Source organism: Lichenostomus cassidix, chromosome 7 (assembly GCF_008360975.1).
Source record: "Lichenostomus cassidix isolate B80296 chromosome 7, HeHo_3.0, whole genome shotgun sequence".
Lineage (NCBI taxonomy): Eukaryota > Metazoa > Chordata > Aves > Passeriformes > Meliphagidae > Lichenostomus > Lichenostomus cassidix.
In genome coordinates this window covers 4,575,744-4,583,893 of record NC_139488.1, presented here as the reverse complement: position 1 = coordinate 4,583,893, position 8,150 = coordinate 4,575,744, and the positions used below count along the sequence as shown (strand labels likewise).

Below are 8,150 nucleotides of genomic sequence, written 5' to 3'. Positions count from 1 at the left end.
TGGGAAGGTCAGGATTGTATATGGATATTTTATATGGATAACAGCATCTCTCTTCCCTGCAGAGGGTTTTCCATTTTCAAACAAAAACCTGGGTTTTTTTGGTTGGTGAGGGTGCTGGGGGTTTTTTTGTGTTTATTTGGAGGGTGAGATAGTTTCTGGAGGAGGTTTTTTTAATTTTTTTTTTAGGGGGTTTTGGGGTGGGGTTTGATGCATTTTTTTGGTTGTTTTTGTTTGTTTGCTTGTTTGTTTGTTTCTAGGTTTGGGGTTTTTTGTGTTTCATTTTGGGGTGGGTTTTTTGTTTCTTTTTGTTGTTTTTGAGGTGGGTTGGTTTGTTTAGGAATCTTTTTGGTTTTATTTTGGTGGGGGTTGTTTTTTTTAATTTTTGGGAGGACTGGGTTTTTGGGGGTTCTGTGTATGGGGAGATTTGTTTGTTTTTCCTTTGGGTTTCTTTTTCTTTTGTTTCTTTGAGGGTACTGCATTTTGAGGGTTCTTTTGGGGAGGGAAAGCTGGTGGGTTTTATTATTTGTTTTGTCTGGGGGAGCAGGCTTTTTGTTTATTTGTTTGTTTTGGTTGGTTTGGTGTTTTTTTTCTCTCCAGATGAACACCAGGATGCAGCTCTGCCCCTCCAGGGAGGGGTTTGGCAGGGATGCACTGATGGGATCTCTCACCCCTTCTCCCTGTCTCTGTGTTTTCCAGAAGTCTCATCCTTGCTGGAACCTTCCTCCAGTGCTCTTGGAATCCGTGCTGCCTCCATGTGTTCTCTCATTCCACATTTTTCATTTCTGGCAGCAGTGGGAAAAAAGAGAACCTCCGAAATCTATAAATCAACCGTCTCTCAAATTGTGTGGGATTAAGGAAAAGGTGCAGAATAGAAATGATTTCCTTGGAGGGAAGCATATAATTTTCATTTGCCCAGGAAAATGATGTCTTCATCAGTTGTCTTCCAGAGACACTAAAAAGAATTAAATGAGGGCTCGGAGGATGTGATTATTGTGGAATCTTGGAATCCCACACTGGTTTTGGCTGGAAGGGACCTTAAAGCTCATCCCATCCCACCTCTGCCATGAGCAGGGACACCTTCCACTATCCCAGGCTGCTCCAAACCTCATCCAACCTGACCTTGGACACTTCCAAGGATCCAGGGGCACCAACAACTGAGTTTCTCTGGGTGAAAAGCGGGTGTGAGAAACATCCCAGCTCTGCACTGCCCTGAAGGGATTTTTCATTTATCAACAAAGCCATCGGATGTGAATTTCTCCAGTGCCTTCACTCGGTTGTCACATGGAAATTGAGTGTATTAGGCAGCTTTGGGCTGCAGCCTGTTCATTACAGCACTCTTCCATCCAGTTATCAGTACTGTTATTATTGTTATTATGATACCTCCTGCTCTGCTGTAAACTGGAGGGCTTTTTCTGGGACTCTTGGACTTTTTCTGATTTGTCTCAAAACTGGATGGCAAATTTCTGTGAGCTCTGAAACGAGGCTGACCACCTCCAGCCACCCTGGGGATCTTCAACAGCAGGATTTGACCCAATCCCTAGCTCCCTGCACCCTGGAGATGACACTCCCACCTGTGCCCTCCCTCACCCCTGTTTTCTTCCAACCCCAACAATTTTTGCTGTAAAACACCAAAACTCTTGTTTTGGGGAGAGGGGAAGGCGCAGCCATCCAGCAGAGCTGCAAGGAGATAGTGCTAAATCGACCTCCAATTGCTCACTTAAACTCATTAATTTACCAAATCCAAGGAATTTTGGAAGGGTGCTTAGGGTCCTTGCCCTCCCTTCTCCCAAGTCCCCCAGCTGCTTTCCATGCAGCCTCCTGTGAGCTGCTGATGGCATCTCCCATCAGGAGCAGGGCATGCAGGGCCAGCCTGAGCTGCTCTGGCAATTCCCTGTTCTGGGAGCATCCCTTTTCCCCCCAGCTGTGGAAAACAAGCGTGTTCAGCGTTGCAGGGTTTCGGCCCTGGAGCCGGGAGGGAGTAAACACCCGCGGTGCTGACGCGGCAATAAAACCGGCGCGTCTGCAGGAGAGGAGGCAGTGGCAGCTGTGCTCCTGCAAACTGCTCGCCGTGATGAATTCCCTGCCCAGATCCTGCTAAATCCCTTCTCCTCTGCCTCCCAGGCCTCCCTCGTTGTGCTCCCCGTGGTTAAATGGCTCCTGGAAGGTGGTTGGTCCACGTGGGAATGTCGCTGGGAATGTCGGGTTGGTGGCTTTTGGCTCTGGGTGCTCGTTCGGGATGTGTTTCACAAAGGAGATGGGGACAGTGGTGTCTGGGCTGCTTTGGTGACCCCAAAAAGGTCCTGGGGAGAGATCCACCTGGTGGAGATCCACCTGGATGATCCCAAGGTGGACAAATCCCCAGGGAGCTGCAGCTTTCCCGGTCGTGCTTCCTCCCTCAGCCATCCGGGAAGCACATGGATGTGGGGAGGAGGGCAGTGCCATGCCTGGAGTGATGTGTTCAATCAGCCCATCTCTCCACCCCTGCCCACCCTGGAGCTCATTCCCAGATTCCTGGAGGTGGAGGAGCAGGTCCTGGAGATAGAGTGCAGCGATTGCCTGAATATTCATGGATCGGCGGGCGAGCTGCAGCAGGCCCTTGTTACAAACTGCTACCCGAACTGCTTACATCCAGAAATGAGGGAAATAAATAAACAGATGCTTGTTAATTGACTTAATTACCCACCAGCAAACAGGAGACTGGAAGCACATCAGTTTAAAGAAATGTTTTAAGAAGAGTCTCATAGTAATTCTTTTCCATATGCAAGCCACACTGGTCTCTCCTCTGCCTATAACAGATTCCCCCAAGACAAGGAATGGATTTCTATTATTCAGGAAGGAGGGATCACATTCTGAAAATGAGGGTTGTGGCTCGAAATGAGCCCTAAATTTATGCCCTCTGCCCAAAACCAGGGCTGGGCCAGGACTTAACATAAAGCCATGCCAGGAGTGATTGCAAATAACCCTCCTTGAGCAAGAGGAGTCCAGCAGCTAAGATAATCCCTGATTTCCAGATGGGAGCAGGCGTGAAGGAGAAGGAGGTAGGACTGGGAAACGCTTAAAGTTTTTTTCCTTTTCTTTTCTTTTTTAAAGGTCTCCAAGAAGAAGGGAAAATGGAAAAATTGAAGACTTGTTCCTCTCACTGCCTTGTGGATGTGGGTGACTCTGATGTGCTCCTGACGGGGCTGATGCTCAATATCCACAGCCGAGTGTTGAGCCAGCAGAATGGGATGGATAAATAAGGACTGCCCAAGCCAGGTGCTTGTGGCCAAATCCATTATTTTTTTGTTCCAGGGTGGATGCAGAAGGTCCTGGGCCAACCCTGGAGCAATCACAGAAGGGTTTGGGTTGGAAGGGGCCTTAAAGCTCATCTCATTCCCCACCCCTGCCATGGACAGGGACACCTTCCACCGGATCAGGCTGCTCCAAACACACCTGGAGCCCCTCCACCCTGATCCCTGCCCTTTTCCAGCCTCCTTTCCCAGCGTGTTTGCCCTGCTCCTGCTGTGCCAGGGTGGCTGTGTGGAAAAACCAGCATGGGTTCCCTTGGGACTGCTGGCAATGCTCCACAGGGCCGTTATCTGCTGATCACGATTAATGAGAGTCCCCAGGGCAGGCAGGTTGTGAAAGAAGCCCCATGATTGTGGCCCTGGCTGCCTCCCTGACGTCAGTGTGACGCAGCAAACTCGGGGCAGCTTTTGGGTGCAGCCAGAAAAAAAAAGAAGAATGAAGGGGTGGAGTGAGAGGCAATAAGAGATGAAAGGAGATTGTGTTATCAGCCAGAGCTGGCAGCTGGAGTGAGTTTCCTCTCCCCAGTGCAGCGTGGGTGAGGTTTCCCTGGATCCAGCCCTCGCCATGGGCTCCGGGGTGGCTGCAGGGGAGCAGGGACACTGGGCAGGTGCCACACCAGGTGTGGGGCTCACTGTGCTCAGAACTGATGGCACACGGGGTTTAAATCCTGCAGGGATGATGTTATGCCACAGACCTCTCACCACGGCCTCCTGATGTGCTCTGGGTGGTTTTCCACCAAGGGTGAAAATGCAGGTGACATTGGGGACATGGCCTCAAAGCAACACTGCCATCCTGCTGACCTCCCTGGCTTTGGCTGGGCATCAGCTGGTGGCCATCTGGGCATCCCCAGCATTCCAGGTTTGTGGCCATACAGCTGGGTGGTGGAGAGAATGAGAGCCAGGCATGGATTTGAGTGACAAGGTCCCCAAACAGGACGGGTAGCAGCTGGGTTTGGGATCAACCCCTGCATTAGGCAACACAGACAGGGATTTCCAGGCAGGCTGGATGTTGTTGGCAGGTTGGATTTGGCAGGTTGAATTTGGAAGTCACGCTGCAGTCCTTGAGATGTCCCTCCTTCTCCCATGCCACAGCCCTCGGAGATGGGCTGAGTGTCCCCAGCAAGAAGGGCAGGCTGGTGCTCCCCTAGCTCAGAACCACCTTCAGCCAAAAGTTATACCTTCTAGATCCCTTGGTCACGTTGGGTTCCCTTTGCTGCACCTCTTTTCAGGATTTAGAAGAAGAAAAATCTCAAAAAAATTAAAAAACTCAACAATTATTAACTGTGTGGCTTTGCAGAAGAGAGAAGGGGAGGGGTGGGGAGATGGGACAGAGCTATTTTAGTGCAAACCCATCTGCCTTGATAATTCTCCATCCAGCCCCAATCATTCCTGGATGTGCCGGGTGGCCTGGCCAAGGAAACACCTTCCATGATTTTCCATGCACTTCCACCTCCACATTCCCCTGTGTCCCAGTGGGGTGGGTCAGCACATGTTTCCGAGGTGCCACCAGCAGAGCCACAGATTTGGCCCCCGGGGGGAACACACAGCTCCTTCCCAGCGCACGTCCCTCTCCTGCAGTCATCTCCACATCTCAGCAGCGCGGTTTCGGCGCCGACGGCCCCTCAGCATGTTAGAAAAGTTCCGTGCAATCTGTTTACTTCGGGACATATGCTGTGTTGATGCTGCCTGCAGTCTTGCCGCCTCTAATAACTTTGGGTGTAATTCGCTCCGGTTTGGTGCCTGGGGCAAGCGATTGACAGCTGTGGGAAGGAAGAGCCTCCCAGGGGGTGCAGAACGCCGTGGCTGCTCCGGAACTCCTTCGGTGCTGCTGTAAAAACCAAAAACCAGCACATGCTGCCCCTGAGGCATGGATTCCCTGCGGGGAATGGGGATAGGGACATGGGACAGCCATTCCTGGTGTCAGGTGAGGCGTTTTGGCTGTGCTGTTCCCCATGATCCAGGTAAAGCTGCCTCCCACTGAAGTGGCTTCTCAATGTACACATTAGAGCCTATTTACGATGTAAATTAATAAGTGCCATCTGCTTACCTCTGATGTTATGGGAATGTTGTCTCGTGGCTGGTGACAAACAAGACAACATTGAAGAGGTAACACCTGCTGGGACATATTTCTGCCATTTATTTTCAAACATTGGGAGATTATTTTGGATGGGAGGAATAGGTACCAACTCCTCTCGCTGTGTATTAAGTGCTAATGAGTGGTGAGGATTGCCAGGCGACATCCTTGGGGAATTAGTGAGGATGGAGCAAACTGCATCCAGGGGCACAGGGGCCTCACCAAGGGCACTGCACCTCTATGCCTTATCCTTGACTGATGAAGATTTAAGGGGATGTTTAGCTGATGAAGAGTTGCTGCTTGTCAAGTGCAGAGCTCGCTGCAGGGATATATTGATTCAAGGCAAAAAAAACCCCTGGAGGTTAAAAAAAAAAAAAAAGGTCTGTCAAAACATCCCATTTCAGCCTTTGGGGATGGGACGGTCTCGATTTTCATTTCAAAATCACAGCCCACTTTTGAAATGGAAATTATTCTAATGCTGAGGCAGAGATGAAATCCTTCCCTTTAAGCGAAAGAAAATGTTTTGTTTGACCTCAGGTACTTCCCCCCTCAGTCCCCAGTTTTCCCAGAACAGAAACAAAATCTAAAGAAACAGACAGCAGATAAAACCCTGGGATCCTTGCTGACTGCCAGCTCTCATTTCCACTCAGATGTTCCCGAGCTGACATCCTTCCTCACCTCATCCCTCTTCATTTCTCTCATCCCCCTATTTTCCCTCAGAACCACAGGACAAGGACTCACAGGCTGGGGCTGAACTCCTGGCAGAGGCAGGTGCTGCATCCCAGCGTGGCTGGAGAGCTGTTTGTGTGGGTGGTTTTCATGGGGGTGACTCGCTGTTGTTTTCTGCTGCCTGGAGCACCTTGTGGTGGACAGGCTGGAGCTCACTGCCAGGTCTGCCAGAACCAACTGGGGATGGGAAATATTGGAAACTTTCACAGCAGTGACCAAAGAAAGGAATGAGTAAGTTTGGAGAGCCTTCTGCAGCGAGGTCAGGGCAGGAATGAGTGTCCTGTTCTCAAGAGCTTTCCAAGTGACCCCGAAGAGCATGCAGCAGGCACCAGGTGCATCCTTGAGGAGGATGGGGAAGCCTAAACAAGCAAGCCACAAGCAGCCTCAGGAACATTTCTGCTGGGACATGTTTTCTAATGAGTTATTTTGGGGAGTTTTCTTACCAACTTTGCTAAGCCAACCTGGCAGCCCCCATTCCTTGGCCACAGGGTTTTGACAGGCTGCACCCCAGCAAGGATCTTCTCTCCCTGGGTGCAGGATGGACCCCAACCATGGGGTTGCAGGACTTTCATGCTTGTTCTTCATTTTCAGAAGGATTTTGACCATGAAAAGACATCGATGGAAATTGTTCCCATGCCTGGCTGAGTTCTGTGTCATTGTAAGCACAGGGCCAATGGTGGGCTGAGGTGGGGATATGCTTCACTTCCTGGGTCTCTGGAGGAGGCTGGAGCCCTTTAAATGATCCTGCTGCTGTACAGCTGCCTCTCTGCCCCTTGGCTGCCTTCCACCTCTCCCCAAAATCCAGGGTGACACGGTCAAGCCCCAACGAAGCACTGCGGGTGACTCAGGCCTGCTGGCTGCTGCCCGTGGCACATGGCCCAGGGCAGAGATGCCACTGCGGGTTTTTGCAGTGGGATGGGCAGGGAGAGAGGCTCTGGGGACAGCCACTGGCATGTCCCTGCCCCGTGGGGTGTCCTGCTGCTGTGGGGGATGCTGTGGGGCAGAGAGAGGCTACCCAGCACGGGGGGTGGTGGTGGGTTTTGGTGCTCCTCACCCCCAGGGCTGGGCAGCTGCCAGAAGAGCTCTGACCACAGCTGGGTTTCCTGGTAAAAATAACTCCACAGATAAACTTTCACAGCAGGGAAGAGGGGAGAGCAGCTGGGGCTTCACTCCCTGCCACCACCACAGCAGCAAACATCTGCCCAGGCCAGTGTGAATCACAGCAAGGGGGGAATGGCTGTGGTTGGCACTGGTAAAACCCAGGGGGAAATTTGAGGGGCTGGGAGTGGAATAAATACTGGGCTGAGCTGATTCCCAGCGGCGAGGGAACCAATGGTGGAAGGGGAATAAAAAGGGAGGAGGCAAGGCACCTTTCCCGAGAGGAGAGCGGGAAGATGGCTGGCTGTGCTCTGGGCAGTGATGCTGTTTGGTTCTGCGGTATTTCCTTTGTTTACCCCGCGTCCCAGCAGCACCAGGGCTGTGCGGGGTCGGGCTGAGCTTTCCCTCCGCAGCTCCAGGTGATGTCCCTGCTCCCGACGGGAGCTGCTCCCCTTCCCACGGAGGGGCCACGGGCTGGGAAAGGAGGACCTCCACATGCCCTGCTGGGATTTCCACCTTCCTTCCCACCCGGGCTTTTCCCTGCGCGGCGCTGCCTGTGCTCCCCATCCCGGAGGATGCAGAGGATGCTCTTGGCTCTTGGTGAGACCGTGGAGCCACCTCGCCATGCCCGGAGGGTCTGAGCCCACCCTGCCGAGCCGAGGGCACCCTGGGCACCCCGCAGTCCCCGTGGCACACCCCAATCCCCTGGGCACCCCGCAGTCCCCGTGGCACACCCCAATCCCCACCCCAAACTCCGCGGGGTGCGGTGGCAGCGCTGGCTCCACTCGGGCCGTGCCAGCGGGTGATTCCTCGCCCCTGGCAGAGCTCTGGGAGGAGCAGCCGGTAATTTTCCACTGTCCCCGGCATGGGGAGGCTCGGAGCAGGCACGGCAAACCTGGCCGGGCTCCACGGCGGGTTCACACCTATTGCTTTCGCAAGACGCGCGGCGATAAAAGCCCGAA

The 8,150-nt window shown here is 52.6% G+C and overlaps 1 long non-coding RNA gene across 1 annotated transcript; it reads left to right on the top strand.

Moving 5' to 3' along the window:
• Nucleotides 1-337: 337 nt before the first annotated feature.
• On the top strand, nucleotides 338-7,582 carry LOC146434367 (uncharacterized). The gene is made up of 3 exons (XR_014853364.1): nucleotides 338-2,202; nucleotides 3,091-3,255; nucleotides 6,682-7,582. It is a non-coding gene; the product is annotated as an uncharacterized LOC146434367 (long non-coding RNA).
• The last annotated feature ends 568 nt before the right edge of the window (nucleotides 7,583-8,150 follow it).